We start from the raw sequence: 18,497 nt of genomic DNA, 5'->3' as shown, positions 1-18,497 counted from the left end.
CAACGGGGCCTAAATCACCTTCATGCTAAATTTCTGTTCTGAAAGCCACCGACTACTCCTTTCATTTTGGGCCCCGTTGTGCATCCAGACAAAAGATTAGGGCCACAATGCGTATGTCTCTAAAAACGGGAGAAACAGGGGTATCCATTTTAGGGTGCAAGGCTTCATTCATTTGTGTGCTGTACAAAAAAAGCAGTTTTTAAAATGACAGAATTGTCAAAAAAACGAAAATCACATTTTTTTCCTTTTGCTTTGCTTCAATTCATTCAGAAACTGTGGGGTCAAAATGGTCAGTACATGCCTAGATAAATTCGTTATGGGGTCTAGTTTTCAAAATGGGGTCACCTGTGGGGGTTCTCTTTGGTTTTGGCCGCTCAAGAGCTCTACAAATGTGCTATGGGGCCTAAAACGCCTTCAAGGAAAATTTATGTTCTGAAAACCACCGACTACTCCTTACATTTTGGGCCCCGTTGTGCATCCAGACATAAGATTAGGGCCACAATGGGTATGTCTCTGAACACGGGAGAAAAAGGGGTATCCATTTTGGGGTGCAAGGCTTCATTCATGTGTGTGCTGTACAAAAAAAGCTGTTTTTTAAAATGACAGAATTGACAAAAAAAACGAAAATCACAATTTTTTAATTTTGCTTTGCTTGAATTCATTCAAAATCAGTGGGGTCAAAATGGGTAGTAAATCCCTATATAAATTCGTTAAGGGGTCTAGTTTTCAAAATGGGGTCACTTGTGGGGGTTCTCTTTGGTTTTGGCCGCTCAAGAGCTCTACAAAAGTGCTATGGGGCCTAAAACGCCTTCAAGCAAAATTTATGTTCTGAAAGACACCGACTACTCCTTTCATTTTGGGTCCCGTTGTGCATACAGACATAAGATTAGGGCCACAATGGGTATATTTCAGAACATGGGAGAAACAGGGGTATCCATTTTGGGGCGTAAATCCTCATTTTCATGGGCACTATAGGAAAAACATATGTCTTTAAAATGACATATTTGCAAAAATATGAAATTTTATTTTTTCTCCTCTAAATTGAATTAATTCCTGAAAAATGGTGGGGTCAAAATACTCATGACACCCCTCAGTGGATACATTAAGGGGTGTAGTTTTTAAAATGGGGTCATTTGGGGGGTATCTATTATTCTGACACTCATGAGTCTTTGCAAACTTGGCTTGGTGCAGGAAAACAACGTGTTCCTCAAAATGCTGAAAAGTAATGTTAAATTTGTACGTCATCTAAATGGTTAAAAAAACACGTTTTTCAAATGTGCATTCAGAATAAAGTAAACAGATGGAAATATATATCTTATCAAAAATTTGTACAGTATGTTTGGACATATTTGAGATATTACAGTTGAAAATGTGAAAAAAATGACAATTTTTTCAAACTTTTCCAATATTGGTACTTTTAATAAATATACACAAATTATATCAGTCTCTTTTTACAAACAAAATGAAGTACAACATGTGGCGAAAAAACAATGTCAGAATCATTTGGATATGCAAAACCTTTATGGAGTTATGCTATGTTGAATGACGCATGTCAGATTTCCAAAATTTGGCTCCGTCACTAAGGCGCAAACAGGCTTCATCACTAAGGGGTTACTTTGTACATCTTCTAAATGGTTAAAAAAAACTGAAGTTTTTCCAGTGTCCATCCAGAAAAGAGTAAACTGATTGAAACAAAATCTTATTAAAACTTTGTACAGTATGTTTGCACATATTTGAGATACTGCAGTTGAAAGTGTGAAAAAAATAATTTTTTCAAAATGTTCCCAATTTGGCACTTTTAATAAGCATACACAAATTCTATCGGTCTATTTTTACCAACGTGTGGCGAAAAAACAATGTCAGAATCACTTGCATATGCAAAACCTTTACGGAGTTATTCTATATTAAAGTGACACGTCTGATTTCCAAAATTTGGCCTGGTCATTAAGGTGCAAACATGTTTGGTCACTAATGGGTTAATCCGACCCTGTACCCAGCCGGCAGCTGTGCGTAGCTGCCTTTCTGAAATCTCTGTACTGCGGATGGGCCGAACGCCTCACCGTCGGACATGCACAGTACGCTTTTTTTTTTTTTTTTAAACCTTGGCTTTTCCGCTATGTCATTGCGGATGGGCTGCGGAACGGACGGTTTTCATTGTCTTCAATGGAAGTCATCCACGCAAAAATAGAACATGCTGTGATTTTTCCTTCGTGAGCGGAAAATCACAATTAATTCCCCCCTCTCGTGTGCAGGAAAAACCGTTTTTCAATAGGATATTATGGGCAGTATTTGCTGCAGAAACCGGAGGCGGACACCCGCTCCGAATTCCGCAATGCAAATCCGCCCGTGTGCAGGCGGCCTTATTGTGCTTGTGGAGCAGATTTTAATATTGCGGAAAAGCAGCGTATAAGTAACCTTTTTTGCACGTTTCCACAGCAGAATTTAACATAAAGGTAAAACTGAGGAACATAATGGAAAATCGCACTACATTCTGCACATTTAAGTCGTGTGAAAAGCCCTTTAAGGGGTTAATTTTAAATCTTTGTGATTCAAGGGCATTTTATTGAGGGCGCAATATGAAGATTGGTTTCTAAAAAATAGGTGGGGCGTATGTCTATGAAAATTATGGGCCAGCTGCCCAGAAAAAAATTGGAGATGAGGATGACAACCCTGGCTTACAGATGTAAGGTCTTTTGAGACACATCTAAACACAACCGTTTTCCATACTATTTTTACTATTTTCGTATATTTTTATCACGCGTTTTTTTTCTCCATATCCTGGTTCTCTTTTCATGCGGTCTCCATAGTAACCTGCGTAAAAAAAAAATAATGCACCACACTCGCGTGACAATTGCATGGTATGTGACTTTGACTTTTTTTTAACGCTCCTATCGAAAATAATGCGGGGATTCTTGAGGAAGAATGGCACAAAAATAGAACATGCAGTCATTTTTGTAACTTGGACTATTGATCCTAGAGGAAAATCACTTGTGTAAATTAACCCATTCAAACTCGTATGGGAAAGCTCACACGTATGAATGCACCATAAAGGCCATTTACACGGGATGATTTTCGAGCAAAACTTGTTTGAACGAAAATGTGCGATAATCATTACATCTAAATGCACGGCCATCGTTTACTATTCGTCTACTTTTCGTTGGTTGCTCACTTTCAGCAACTTTCGCTGTTTGCTCTCTTCTCGCTGAGTGTAAACGCTCCCCGCTCAGCGCTTCACATAGAACGGGAAGAACTGAAGGGGAAGTGAGCGAGACGTGAGCAATTCTCAGCAGTGATCTGCCAGTCTACACGCTCTGCACGAGCGCGCACAAGTAGCAGTGACGTCACTCGTTCATGCAGGTTGTTTAGCCGACAGTCATCCCAGGTAAATAAGGCTGCCTGCAGACGGGCGGGGCGGATCCGGCGGCATGGATTCTCGCAGCCGGACCCGACCCGAGCGCCTGCAGAGAGCAGCACGTACTCACCCGCGCCCCGTAGCTACGGCTCTTTCATGTGCCAGCTGCCGGCGCATGCGCAGACCGGAGCCGCACGGCGGGTGAGTGACGTTTCAGCCCAGCACAGAAATTGGACATGCCGCAGTTTGTTTGCCGCGCGAGATTTCGCACGGCCAAACTGTGACCGCCTGCATAGGATTGCGTTTGTTAACGCAATCCTATGCAGGCTTCCAGCGGCGGAAATCCCGCCATGGAATTTCCACCCGTGTGCAGGCGCCCTAAGGCTACATGCACATGGGTGTTAAAAAAGGTTGTGCTGCAGAGTCTCAGGCACAACTTGGGTCGGACAGTACATGGCTACCCCGCCGAGTGCTGAACGCCGCACATTGGCAGAGTGCTACCCTCCTCTGAAGCTGGACAAGAACAGGACTCGCTGCGACTATTTGAGTAAAGGAAGCCCGTGTGCGTACGAGCGATCAAATGAATCGCTATTTGCCTCCAATCTTTCAGTCCAAAAATCGGACGGGAATAAAGCCCGTGAGCATACGCCCTTAGGCCGGCTACACACGGGCGGATTTGCATACGGAGTGGGCGTCCGCCTCTGGATTCCGCAGCAAATACCACCCATAGCATGCTATGGAAAAACGCTTTTTCATCTACATGACCACAAATCAATTGCGATTTTCCGCTGGCAGAGGGAAAAAACGCAGCATGCTCTATTTTTGTTCTGCAGAGACGGTTTCCATTAAAGTCAATGGAAGTTGTCCGCCCGCGGCCCTTCCGCAATTGATGCGGGAAAAGCAGAGGCTTGAATAGAATCTGTACTGCGTATGTCCAACGGCTCGCCGTGCAGACCATCCACAGTACAGAAAAGAAGGCCGGCTGCACACGGGCGGATGTGCATTGCGGAATCCGCTGCAGGCATCCGCCTCTGGATTCCGCAGCAAATACCGCCCATAGCATGCTATGGAAAAACACTTTTTCTTTTACACGAGTGGAAATCAATTGTGATTTTCCACTCACGGAGGAAAAACCGCAGCATGTTCTATTTTTTTGCTCGTGTGCAGGAAGAATCCCTTTGCATTTCATGCCATAGGCGGTATTTTCTGTGGAATCCAGAGGAAGTCGCCCCCTCTGGACTCCGCAAGCCAAATCCGCTTATGTGCAGCCGGCCTAGTGCAGTGAGATGGTAGTGCATACATGTGATAAGCCGCCTGCCATAGTAGAGGGGAGTCAACTGGTTTTGTGCCATCATCGCACAAAATCTAGCGTTGGCCTCCTTTGTACATAGGAGTCTGTCCACACGTGCTCTCATGCGCTCCCATAGGAAAACGTGATACAGCAGCGGCCACCTAGGAATCATCCGGGAGTCCCGGCCTCCAGTCTTGTACGGACTGAGTTGCTCCGCCCACTTCAGGCCCGACCAATCAGCGAGCGCGGTGTGTCGGCTTAAAAGCGTGCAGCGCGCTGCAGTCGTTCTCTTTCTGCCGTGCTCGGGCATGATGGCGGCTGTCTCCAGTGGACGGTGTGCAGCACAATTCGCCGCCCGCTGGACTCTCTCCCAGCCCGGACGCATCCCAGAGCCTCCCTGTGGCTGACCAGGTATGTGTCCCCGTATCACGCCGCGCATAGGCCCTGATCGAAGCCGGGTTAGAAGCTCCAGTGTCTGACGCGGTCAAACAGAGGCCGATATGAAGGTTTTCTTCCGACGGTCGCTGCTCTGGCTTCTCTGTGCCGGGGACGGCAACATTATGGGGAAATACAGCTGCAGTTAAACCGCTCAGCTGCGGCCGCTAGGGGGACTAACGAGGTGTTTGTCATTGCAGGTACTGCAGGCTCTGTATAGCGCGCCAACTAGCGGCAGCTGTGGACAGCACAAGCTCGGAGGGCGACGGGACGCACATGGCAGCCATGGCCTCCACCTGAGACGTGGAGGTTGATGGTCCTGTAGCCAGCCACGTGAGGTTACCGGGAGCAGGCTGGTGTTAGCTGGCGGCTGGAACGGCGTGTAGTGGAGGGGCTGATGCCCCTGCAGAGCTGCTATAGGTGAGTCTGCCTGCTTGTGGGGGGAGCCAGTAGCTTCAGGGTTAATACAAGCAATCTTTGTGTTTAAGACCGAGTCACAGCTTACTTTAGCCTATGGCAGCGCCCCCCCTCCCCCCATGGATGGTCAGTCATGGAAAAAACTGTAAAAATCATTTAGTAGCCAAAAATAGGGCAGTAAAATCCCTAAAGTCCTCTCGGTGCCCCCTGGTGGTGGTTGGCTGCACAGCAGCATTGCAAATAGGTCCTGGAAGCCCACTAACAGTGCAAGCAGAAAACATACAGCAAGCCCTGGTGCTAATGCACTGCCACAGCCGAACCTTGGCACTGAGGCACTCTGTGGAACAGGGCTCACCTTTGTAGCTAGGAGCCAAAAGCGGCATGAATTGGCTTTTGCTGGTCTCGCCGCACCACAATTCACCCCCACGTGATTGCACTTTACCATACCGGCAGGTGGGACAGGCAGTGCTGAAGCATACTACGCCGGCGGCCCCACCCTACATGTGCTGAACTCCACAGATCTTAATTCTTGATGGGCTCCTTCGCAGTCACTGAGGTTTCGGCCCACGTGTGACACACGGCTGTCTGGGTGTAACACTTGTATTATGTGGACTGACGCATGTTAACCGAGGGCTGCAGCTGGCATCGTAGCAGCGGCTTCTCCAACAACATGCAAGAAAAACTGAGGGGCTTTGACAGGTTGGGTCTTCCATCTGGTGCCGCAAGCTGTCACTCATCCCTCCTACAGAGCTCTACTGTCCTGCCATAACTGGGCTATGCTTAACCCCTTAAGGACACAGCCTGTTTTTCCAGGTTTTTCCTCCCTAATTTAAAAAAATCTGAATCCTTTATTGTAGCTGTTTGAAGGGTTTTTTTTGTAGGGAAAGTTGTATTGTTCAAGACCTCACAAGTTAGGTGGGGATGTAAATACCACTGTCAGAACTGTACATCCTGTGCCATTAAGGGGTTAAATCATGTTGGTCCCAAAAGGCATTATAAGCAATGCCTAAAGTGTGCTGTTAGCTAGTTGTGACCATTAGCACATGATTGACCTTATATTCTATCTTTTCAGCAATGCCTCCAGATGAGTTACTATCAGTGGCTGACACCTGACTGGTAAGGGCTTCTTAAGATATTAAATTCACATGTTAGTTTTGTCTTTTGATGAAATGGTGGCCTTGGGCTGGTCTGTGATGACTCTAATGTTTGGAGACTGTTGGATGACTCCTGCGGATATGGGGCTGAGGCCAGCAAGGTCCACCATCAAAAGGAGATGCTGCAAGCTGAATGGGGTGTGGCTTGATGTTTTCATTGGCAACCTCCTTCATGGGATGGGTCTTCAAGATACTTGCACTTATCCTGTGGATGGGTGAACACATTTACATGGGGAAGTCCCTTTAAATGTGACCAAGTATTGCTGCGAAGTAAGACAACAAATGGTGTAAAGTTACTAAAGATGTATTCGCTATTCTTGCAGCAGGAACTGATAAAGGTGGTGCATGTTAACACTAAATACTCAGTGGGGTTAGTCAGTGATTGGGGGGGGAAAACAGCTTCATTTGTAGGTCGGCCAACACTTTTGCAGTTCACATGCTTCACTGCTAAATGATGCCTGAATGTGGCGTGTGACTAAGGGCTCATTAACACCGGGGTATGGTCACCACTTATTATGCACACGTATGTCCTGTGCAGTCAATGGACTTTCACTGATCATGTACACCTGTGATTCTGCATATCGATATGCAGGAGAAATAAATCGCTGTACTCTTGCTCTGCATATTATAACCATCCCCACTCCGAGCAGAGCATGGGATGTAAAAACTAATCGCACTGCATGCGTAACCACCATTTCGTGGGCCTATGCACTGCCATACGCGGTCTCTGCATGTGAGGCATATTGGCTGTAATGTGTAAAACTGCAGGAGACTGACAGCCTTGTACACATCCATGTGAACGAGCCTGTACTCTGCTGTAATGTGGCATACACTGCTTTATATAAAGATGGCTTTGTGTAGATTTTTGAAAAGTTTCTTTACTAACAAACAAAACTGAATTTTTCAGGTGAACATCGGCTTTCTTCAAAGATGGTAAGTTCCAAAAGATACTGATTTCTATTACTAATATTTTGTTCTAGTAAATACAATATATCAGGAAGCTGCATTTAAATCAGTATTTCCTGGAGTCCCATGGAGGTTCTTGCAGGTATCCCTGCAGAATTGTCATAGGCTGGTGTTTGCAAAATGTGAGTGGGCTAGAATAGTTTATGGCCTCTTGGCAGTTTGTAAGTAACTTTAGCATAACATGTATGAGATACTGATGCAAAGGTAGGACACTACAGGAAGAGGCTCCAGACTTCCTATACCTTCACTTAAAGGCCATGATGCATGCCATTAAAGCTTGGAGTGTCTATAGCAGTGGGATACATGATGAAAACACAACAAAACAGCTGGAATTACCGGCAGAAACTTTTTGTTGACGACTGTTTTCTGACAACATCCTGTTTGTTTATGACGGATTACAAAAATATATCTGTAGAGCTAATGTAGACCATGATGTCTCTTCCAGGGCAGGAGGTGCTTACACTGAAGGCTGGGAGTCCTGCACTGACTGGGTATGTATTACAGTCTGCATCTGTATTCCTGCTGATTGCTGCATAGACTGTAATATGATGAGACCCTGGAATAGGAAGTGCCGTCAGATGCGATAACTGACGATGATTTTCCATTCTGACTTGCAGTCTTTGTTCATTGCCAGCATGTACTTTTCTGTTCAGTAGCCCTCAGAGCTTATTAGCTGTGTAAGGTGTATGCCATGTGTACAGTTGGGTTAACTTAATGCAACTATCAGTTGCTTAGTCTCTTGAGGCTGGCAAATCTACAGCATCTTGGGATGAAAAAGTTCATTCTTAAGTAGTTCCCAAAACAAGCAAGGTCATTCCACTTCTGTGGCTCTTCCATAGTATACAATTTACATGCCAAGTTGCCAGTATACAATCTGCATGTAACATTGCTCATTGTATATGGGGTGTGCTGATTCACTGATAGCAGGAGGATCAGCTGTGCTCAAATTTGGCATTCTTTGCTCAAGTGAGAAGCTAGCAGCAGCTTTAGGCCTTTTTACACCGAGCTGTTAATCGTTTCTGAGTGCACAAGCTGTTCCAAACTAGCTCTACATGCACCAATAATGGTTTAAACTTCGACATAGCTTATAGCCCCACCTACAGGACAAATGTCAGGCAAACTATGCCCAACACTCATCTCCACATGTACTCCTTCCTGTGCTGCTGCACGGGAGCTAGCTTCACTGGCTCACAACAGGGTGGCTGCAAGGGATTACTCTCCTCGCTCTACCCTGCCCCTCCCTACTGATTTAACATAACTGTTAATCATAGCAATTCTCCTGCTTGTGGGATTGAAATCACAGCATGCTGCGATTATCTGCAGTGAGCCTGTCAGTGCTCCCCCTCCCCACAGGGGAATATGAATATTGCTAGCAATAATCCAGTCATGGACAGGCAGCCTAACTCTCCTGGTGAAAGTGGCAACAAGGCTGCAGTTTGCCTCTTAACTGATAAGATTTAATGTTGGGTAGTTTGATCCACTGGCATTTGCTACAGTTCACAACTTATTTTGAGGGGGGGTACTCAAAAGCTGCTGAGGTGAGGAACAGGCTTATTTGGGAAACCAGCTGGTTAGTCATGCCCTTGCAGTTGTATAGATTGGATGAGAGATGCAGATCCTGGACTAAGACAGCATCAGTTTTGGCCTTGATATATTGTAAGTGGCTGTAACTTTTTTTTTTTCCACTCCAGGTTTGGATGGGAGGCTCGTGCATCGAATGATATAAAACTGCAGTAAAGTCTGGTGATGGAGTTTCATGAGTGCATTACTCTAAAGAAAGCTGGATAACAAGCTCTTTACAGTCAAGACATACAAGATACATTCAACCAATCTGATACATTCAACCAATCTGATGCATTCATGGTCAGATCCTGCCATGTTTGTTAGTCTTGAGTCTTTAACAAGCAACTATGAATAAAGTAAACTATTGCAACTTATCTGTTTGTTTTTGTGGTTTTTAAACCTGCATTGATGTATTTCCAATCTGGCTTCTGTTTGCTTCCAAGTTGACAGAGTTGCATAAAATTACAGTAAAGTGAACTGAAAGGAGTAGGGAATGGGCAAGCTAGCACTTTGAGCAGCTATTGCTAAAAATGACAGCTACATGTTCTGCAGAAAGTAAGCCCACAGACATTCATTTAAAAGTGGTTCTACCAATACATCTGTACCTCTCTGAACAGGTTGTAGAGTGGATGACATGCCTCAAGTACAATCACCTCCTCTTCCCAGGACACACCAGCCAGCCATGAGCATTCTCCCTCTCCTTCCCATGCCAAATCCTTTCCCCCTTAAACCAGATGTGATAAAGTGGTCATCTGTAACATCTGCAGTAAGCAATTAAAATGAAGCAATGTAAAATCAGTGTATGAACGATTACATAATCTCCCACCTGCTGCCTTGGAGAGTCCACAGAGCAGAGTAAGGCCTCATGTTTTCTGGACAATTGGAATTAGCAAATCTGCATAGGTGTCCTGCACGTGTGATCTGTGCCCATAGGTACTGGCTCGGAACAATGCAGCTGTGCCCATAGGCACTGGCTCAGAACAATGCAGCTGTCTTAAATATGCAAACAGCTGCAATGTTCTCAGCACTTTCAGCTGGTGTCCCAGTGAAAACTGTGATCCAACAAGCATGGTGTCCCAACAAGCTCTTGTCCCACAGATGTGTGATCCAACAAGCATGATCAGATGTTATGTACCCTTAATGGGTTGTGAGGGGTATGGTCTTTTCTTGAGGGCATCTAGGTGAATAAGGAGACTTATAAGGCCATCCACACTTCTCTAGGTAATATGCAAATAAAGATGGTACAATACCTCTGACGCTGGGACACCTATTGGATGGCAGCATTTCTGCAAGTCAATATCCCACCCTTTATACAGGTCTTAACTCCCAATATTTGAGACCTGTATAAAGGGTCAAACATTGATTTGCAGGAATGCTGCCATCTAACAAGTGACTCTAAAGAGATTCCTTTTTTAATGGCACACTGTCAATGTCCTTCAGTTGGGGCATGAAGCCAAAAGGTTCAAGTTTCATGGTACCTCAATTCTCTGTCCCCCTCTCCTCCAAAATCAAGGTTTTCTAAAGCCACTTTAGCGCTACAGCTTTTCCTTGGAGAATACCTGCTCTTGGCTGCTCTGTTATCTGTAGACTTTGTATGCAAACTTTTTAAAGTAAGTATTGTCTGCTACACCTGCTGTTTCCTGGTGGGGTAACTGACTTTATCTTGGAGTAGGAGGCTCATGCTTGAGTTCACCTAGCAGAATTTGCCCTTGTAAAATTTATGATTGCTTTTAAACAAACAGCACACCTTTGCTGTCTTGCCTAGCAAACTGTTTAGTAGCTCTACAGCTGTTTCTTATAAGTGCATGTTTGCTTCTAAAGTTTATGACATTTGCTTTAAAAACAAGCAGCACACCTGTCTTCCTTGGTGTCACTTTTGGTTTAGGAGACCTTATGTGGGCTGCCTTTTTGTTTTCAGTGACCCCCTACACTCCTGTTCCCTATATTGACTAATTTTAGTGTAGTGTTTGCCAGAAGTGTGGCTGTATTCCCATGCAATATAGTGGGGTTGGCTGCTTTGGGAACCTTCTCGAAGGCAAACTAGTGAACTTGATTTATACTCCCTTTGACTTTAATGGGAGTTGGAATCAACCATCCTGAGTCACGATTTTTGTGAAATTGACCCAATACCAACACAAACTGACTTATTCCACAAATTACTCCTCCCTGCATATAAGCATAGGCACTCCTGTAGAATTGGTCAATAGTGACTGATGCTGCACCTTACATATGTAGGTCACATTGGCTAGTTCTCATTGTCTCATAGCTCTTGAAATATGGATGCTGCTACAGTAGTTGGCACTGGTAGCTGCTGTGGGCAGAGAAAGCCATGGACACATTATACTAATACACTGACCATAACTAAGTGCTGGAGTGTAGTAGTGTTTCAGAGGCCAAGTCTGACCTCTATACCAAGGCTCAGACTAAAAATTACATAAGCCAATGGCTTCTGAAGTAAAACGTTTAGGAGCGAATTTCCATTTTTAGTTGTCAAATTTAAATACATGTAGTTATACAAGGCATACAGTGTGCAGCACCACCCACCTATAATATCCTGTAATAGAACAAAAATAAAACTGCACACTGGATATGTGAACAGCAGCACATGTTGGAACCCCCTTGACTATGAGTCCTGGCATGTGCTCCATTTTACTGGAAGAAAATCTGTCCAGCGGCAAAAGCTCTAAAAAAATAGCAATTTAAACAATACTCAGTGATAGGAGCTCTAAAGTTACTTGCCAAAAAACTATATTCAAGCTATGTCCCTTTTAGGTAAGCTAGTTCAGCCTATTAGACTCCCAATGTTGACCCAGAGGAAGGCAAAAAGACCTGGATCATCATTGTTGGGGTAATAGGCTGAACTGGGTGGACATAAGTATTTTTTTTCCTTATTAGCTACTACAAAAAAAATTTGTAACCACATTTTTTGAGGTCTGCAACTTTTTCTAGCAGGTGACTCCTCCCCCATCATTCATTAGAAGTACTCATGGCCATACCAAAAGGAAAGCACCTTGAATTGTGTGGAAGTTATAGGCCTATATCTCCTATATGGATCTGAAGTGGTGTGCATAGGTTTTTGCACATAGTATGAGTGGATTATGGAGTTCCGTTATAGGACCAGAACAGATGAGTTTCATCCTGGGTATTGAGGGAAAATATACTAGTAGAGTTAGGCCGCTTTGACACGGGCAGCAAAAACTCGCAATGCGGCAGGGCTAAAAATTGCATGTATGTGAAGCCCATGCTTTCCAATAGGTTTCTTCACATTAGCGATGTTTTTTAGGCCGCTACATTGCAAGAAAAAAAAATATAAATCACGGTATACTCTAGACAGCCACGATTTGCAATGTTTTGTAGCCCATGTTTCCCTATGGAGCTTCCATTGCGTTGCATTGTGTCGCAATGTAACTTTCACAGTATGAAGTTCTACTGTTTGAGCCCTAAAATAAAAACCCTAGCTGCATTAAAAAGAAAAAAAAAATACCCATCTGTTCATTCTGACACTCTGGCACTTGTTTGTAGTTTCAAAAAAGTCGGGTTTCAAAAAACTCGCCTCCAGGAAGCGCTGGGTCTGATTGGATCTCAAGCACAATGGTACAGCCAATCACTGCAGTGCTCAATGAACCAATCAGTCATCGCATTGAATTCAATGCGCTGCCTGAAGACTACAAACAAGTGCGGCAGAGTGGATAGCGCCTGATAGGTAATGTATTATTTTGCTGTTTTTTTTTTTTTTTTTAATGCAGATTGGACTTATATTTCAAGCCCCCAAAAATCCTGGCAAAGAGCGCCACAAAGTCGTGATATCGCCGTGAAAAAACGCAACAATATTGCGCAGAACACAACTGTGATATCGCTGTGATTCTCTCGTGCGATATCGCTATTGCCTATGTGAAAGAGGCCTTAGCTATTCTATTTATTATACAAAAAAATTCTTAATACCTTAAATTTTGCTCAGCACAGAGACCGAGAAAGCTTGCAATGCTATAGAAAGTGCCAATATACTCTAGAGTTCTAGAGACACTTCTCTTTCCTCCAAATTTTATTTTGGCTACTTTCTGGCTCTTTACCAGAAACCTTACGCTAGACTAAGAATAAATAGGCTACATTCACACAATCTTATAAAATACTATGTCGAAAACCCTTAATACTCAACTCTCTTGACAGAAGTTGCTCCATTAAAGAGGATGTTACCATTTTCCTGGCCCACCAAATATCTGTGAACGTAAAAGACCCATTGCTTTTTTTATGCTAAAGATTTTCCTCTAATTAAACAGATGCACCAACAATTGCACAATATACATCATGGATGGGCCAGAAGAACATCCAGAAACGTTATATTCTTCCTATGGTATTACATGTGCTACAGACAGTTCCAATCCATCTGTCACATTCATTCTTCAAATTATAAGGACCCTTTTATTAAATTACAACTTCAACATCCTTGGACGCTGTCCTAGGCAACAAGAAAACAGCCAGTTCAATAGCATGGACGACACTGGCGAACTCATGGTCTAGCACCAACAAAATCAGCAAGAACTCTCTTTAGGCTCTGCAAACCCAAAGAAAATGGCATTCCCATGCTCAAGGGGTGTTTTTGGTGGGTTGGGACTTTTCAAAAATCCCATCTACTTTGCTGCTACTGTAAATGCTGTGGCAAATCCGCCCTGTGTGAACCCAGCCTTAGGCTATGTTCAAATGACAGAAGCTTTCTGAAATTTTCCACCTGGACCCTGCCTGTATATTAAATATACGGATAAGCCACATATTTTTGCCAAAAATTTTGTCACGGATCCACATGCGTATTTATACCTGTCAATGGGCAAAAATCACTTGCGAAATTTCCAACGTAATTCTGTGCTGATCTGCATTCAGAAGTAACATGTCACTCGCCTCTCCTGGGCCCTTGCAGCTCTAGGATCTCAGCTCCATTGTATCCTGTGATACAGTGTTTACAGGCTGCATTCAGACTATTTACTGGATTGTCTCAGGCTGTTACAGCCAATCACAGACCTCAATGTCCAAGCATTGAAGTCTGTGATTGGCTGCAACAGCCTGCAATTTTCCAAACACAGGCTGCTGCAGCCTGTAAGCACATAGGGGAGACCTGAGGTTGTGGTTCTGGAACTTTAGTGACTTGGGAGAGGTGAGAATAGAATATTTTCTTTTCAGGCCTATGGAGTACTAATTGAAAAAAAAAATTATATATCTCAGACAACTCCTTTAATACTATACTATTCACTCATAGTATTGCGGTATTAAGTCATGGTATGATAGTGTTATATGGTCACGGTGTGGTGGTGTTATCAAGTCATGATATAGTTATGGTACAGTGGTATTATTTAGTGACGATTTGGCGGTAATATAGAGCTGGGGGAAGCTGAACTTTTGTACCAGGGTACATGAGCCCGTAGATACCTCCTGCTGGAACCTTCATACCTATAGAGTTTTGGAAGGAAAAGGCCCTGCAGCCCCCATTAGTAATCCGGAGTAGTCCAGTAAAAATTTCCCAGCCATGGACAAAAGACAGAAACAGAGGGTCAGGTGGGCTTTTGGTTCCTGTCTGGGTGGCAGGAGGTTCCTTATGGATACTGTCAGAGACATAAGGGAAATACAGCATATTACAGTATAGGCCAAATGGATGAGATTTCAAGGAATCCCATCCATACGCTGTGGGAAAAATCCACAGCATGGCAATTTGTGTCATGGATTTCGCCCCTTCAAATGAGAGGGGAAAATATGTGGAAAATATGTCCTGTGCGGATGTACCCTAGAAATAGTTGAGTAATAAAATTGCTTCGTGCATGAAATTTGCTACAAAACGTTTCTGAGCCCTAGGGCTCATTCACAGAAGCGTGCGGTAAAACATTGCGCGTATAAAACAACATTTTACCGCTGTGTGAGCCGGCATATCTCCGCATATGACAGCGATTGTGTACTGCGAGTGACAGCATATCTTACACATCCTGTCATGTACACTCTTCTGTGTTTCATTTTTTTTTTTAAATCTCCCGCTCTGTTACTCAGCGACATCGTGTATAAATGCAATTAAATTATATTCATGTGAATGAGCCCTTATAGATAATTGATGGAGATGAAATGTTTATTAGGCTCTCTCTGAAGGCCACCTACTTATGGCATTCCTTTCCATTTACTGAAGACATTCATGGTAGCAGCATGCCAAACTAACAAAACAACAAAGACCTTCTTTGAGCTCTCTAGCACTTAATTAGGTCACAGAAATTGCAGGATTTAAAGGGGTTTGTGTTTTTTTCTTATTTTTAGTTTTCTTATTCATCAGCAATCCTGAAGAGCTCGGGCTTCGTCAACCAGCCGTTCGCCAGGGTCACTGCAGATCGCTGGGTGTCCAGGTGGCAGACTCTTGCCACTCTTCTATTGATGACCTATTTTCCAAAAAGGTTACCAAGAAAAAGAATTTTAAGTCTGTAAAATCTCCTTAAAGGGGTTGTCTCGAGGAAGCAGTGAATTTTTTTTTTGCCCAGTCCCCCTAATTAAGCATACATTACTAAGCCCCCCTGTAAATGACTTTTCTAGCTGGTTTGTACTTACAGTTCCAGCGTTTCAGCAACTTATAAAAATTTTCCCAAGATGGCCGCCGGCTTTTTTCCCGTCGCTTGCTGTAGCCCGACGTGCGCGCTCCCGAGACGCTACCAGCTGTGTCTCCCTGACAACCAGACGCCCCGCAGCCGCCGACCGGACCCCTGGATTGAACGCGGCCGACCACGGCATACAGTCACCCACTGCCAGGCAGCAGGTAACCGGCGCTAGACCCCTGAAACAGACGAAGGCCCCCCCGGCCCAGCGGCAGCCCCCCCGGCCCATCACTTACCTGGGCGGCAGGACGGCAGGACGGCGGGACAGCTGGGCGGCTTCTCGGGACAGCTGGGCGGCTTCTCGGGGTGGCTCAAGTTTCTGCACCTTCCTCTAAGAGAGAATGGTACAGAATAGCCGCTCCAGCGCGCTCCCGAGCAGTGACAGCTCGTCTGCGTATGCGCAGACCAGCTGTAGCGGCTAGCAGGCTGAAGCGGCTCGTGCTGAGAGCAGAAGACCGGACTGCGCAAGCGCGTCTAAAAAAGCAAGCTGCCAGCGAATTTAGACGGAACCATGGAGACGAGGATGCTAGCAACGGAGCAGGTAAGTGAATAACTTCTGTATGGCTCATATTTAATGCACGATGTATATTACAAAGTGCATTAATATGGCCATACAGAAGTGTATAACCCCACTTGATTTCGCGAGACAACCCCTTTAAGCTAGTTCCACACGAGCGAGAGCGATATCAGGCTGTGAAAATTAGCCCAATATTGTGCTTCCCAACGTGCGTGTTTTCAATGGGAAACCTCACATTGCAAGCTGTGTGATGTGTTATCCGGCCCATTGAAAAACAGTGGGCGCTGCGTTCCGAGGGAACACCCAAAGATAGGACATGCCACGATTTTTTCTTCTACTACGATGCATTGCAGAAGAAAGAAAAAAAAAATAAGATAAAATAAAAAAAAAAATTTAAAAATAAAATAAAATATATATATAGCTCATGTGTATTAATCCATAGAAAAGGATGGGGTTCATATTTGTGTGAGATTTGTGTGTCTCACAACGCTCAAATCTCGCACAATTGTCTCGGCAGCATGAAAGCGGCCTAAGGGTGGATTCAGACGACCGTATATCAGCCGGTATTCACAACGGCCGACATATGGCGTATCTCTCTGCAGGGGAGGAGGCTGGAAGAGCCAGGAGCAGTGCTCTGAGCTCCCGCCCCCTCTATGCCTCCTCTCCACCCCCTGCACTATTTTCAATGAGGAGAGGCGGGATGGGGGTGGAGCTAATTCTCACAACTTAGCCCCACCCCACCTCCTCTCATTGTAAATTGTGGAGAGGGGGTGGAGAGGAGGCAGAGAGGGGGCGGGAGCTCAGAGCACTGCTTCCGGCTCTTCCAGCCTCCTCCCCCGGCAGAGAGAGATGCCGTATATCGGCCGGCGTGAATACCCGGCCGATATACGGTCATCTGAATGCACCCTAAGGCCCACTACAGATGAGTGTATTGTAACACGGATCCATAATACACACGTGTTACAGATGACATTACAACTCTTGTATGTCATCCGTATTTGCCACTGTATTGGTTTTGTTTTCTACTGGGTAAATGCTGATCCGTATGTGGCCAAAAGAAAATAATAGTAATACAGAGGCAAAAAATAGGTCATGCTGCGTTTTTAAAAAACGGCTGTGAAAAATATGACTATGTGAACAGATACAGATTTGTTTTAGCTCCGTATTAAGGTCCCCAAAACACAGACCAAATATGTAGCTGAAATACGCTAGTCTAAAACGGGCTTAATGGCTTATTTACACAAGCGTATATCGGCCGTCCGATATACACTTCCATCTGAGCAGTTCCCCCCTCCCCTCCCCTCCAAGGGGATTGGGCAGGACAGGGATGGAGCTAGCTCCCGCCCCTTGTCCATAGCCAGCAATGGGAGTGGGCGGGACAGAGCACAGCTTAGCTCCGCCCCCAACCTGCCCCCTCCCATTGCAAATACTGGAGTGGTGGAGAGAGGCAGAGAGCTGGTGAGGGGGAGGGAACTGCTTAGATGGACGCGTATATCGGCCACCTGTGAAAACTCCGGCTGATATACGCTCATGTACATAGGCCCTAAGGGTGGCTTTACATGAGCATATGGACATTTTTTGCATATGGGACACAACCACACCTTTATTTAAATGACTATTTAGCCTAATGAATTTCAGATGTTTTCTTTTCCTGTGGAATTGCGCATCTCCATATGCTTTGCACGCCCCCCATAGACTTCTATGGAGACCTTTGTTGCACAAGTGCATACAAAAGTAGAGCATGCTGTGTTTTTTTCCAAGCAGGAGTGCTTACATATATACGCAGTGAATAGAAGCAATTGATTTTAATAGGTTCACCCACAATACCTTTTTTTTTTTTTTGCGTGCGTGCGTGCGTAGAAAACAATGCAGCATGCTTTCCTTATGTGTCCATTTGAGGACCCCTGTGGGGCGCAATGTGCAAGGAGATGTACTATAAGCTGTCCAATTCCAGAGGGAAAAAACTCATCTAGAACTCATTAGCCTAAATCGTCATTTAAATTGGAGTGCGGTTGTGTCCTGTGCACAAAAAGTACAGTAAAATACCCTGATACGTGTTCAGAAAACCCCCGTTCATAGTGCAAATACATTGTGCTGAGCACCGTGCAATTGCACATCCGCCCATGTGAAGGCGCCCTTACTGTATCTTCCATTATGCTGGATATATGTTTTGATGCACATTACAACC

The 18,497-nt window shown here is 44.6% G+C and overlaps 1 long non-coding RNA gene and 5 other non-coding genes across 6 annotated transcripts; all 6 read left to right on the top strand.

The window, feature by feature from the left end:
- The first annotated feature begins 4,938 nt into the window (after window positions 1-4,938).
- Window positions 4,939-9,552, top strand: LOC136575117 (uncharacterized). The gene is made up of 6 exons (XR_010786296.1): window positions 4,939-5,054; window positions 5,279-5,498; window positions 6,568-6,611; window positions 7,557-7,582; window positions 8,061-8,106; window positions 9,307-9,552. It is a non-coding gene; the product is annotated as an uncharacterized lncRNA (long non-coding RNA).
- Window positions 5,081-5,219, top strand: LOC136594283 (small nucleolar RNA SNORA16B/SNORA16A family). Its single transcript, XR_010788569.1, has one exon. It is a non-coding gene; the product is annotated as a small nucleolar RNA SNORA16B/SNORA16A family (small nucleolar RNA).
- LOC136594460 (small nucleolar RNA SNORA44) lies at window positions 6,111-6,245 on the top strand. Its single transcript, XR_010788583.1, has one exon. It is a non-coding gene; the product is annotated as a small nucleolar RNA SNORA44 (small nucleolar RNA).
- Window positions 6,678-6,748, top strand: LOC136594734 (small nucleolar RNA SNORD99). Its single transcript, XR_010788607.1, has one exon. It is a non-coding gene; the product is annotated as a small nucleolar RNA SNORD99 (small nucleolar RNA).
- LOC136594723 (small nucleolar RNA SNORD65) lies at window positions 7,917-7,987 on the top strand. Its single transcript, XR_010788606.1, has one exon. It is a non-coding gene; the product is annotated as a small nucleolar RNA SNORD65 (small nucleolar RNA).
- LOC136594361 (small nucleolar RNA SNORD49) lies at window positions 8,157-8,227 on the top strand. Its single transcript, XR_010788575.1, has one exon. It is a non-coding gene; the product is annotated as a small nucleolar RNA SNORD49 (small nucleolar RNA).
- Window positions 9,553-18,497: the final 8,945 nt, after the last annotated feature.

The sequence above is a fragment of the Eleutherodactylus coqui genome, chromosome 1, assembly GCF_035609145.1.
Source record: "Eleutherodactylus coqui strain aEleCoq1 chromosome 1, aEleCoq1.hap1, whole genome shotgun sequence".
NCBI lineage: Eukaryota > Metazoa > Chordata > Amphibia > Anura > Eleutherodactylidae > Eleutherodactylus > Eleutherodactylus coqui.
This window is presented reverse-complemented; position numbering and strand designations above follow the sequence as displayed.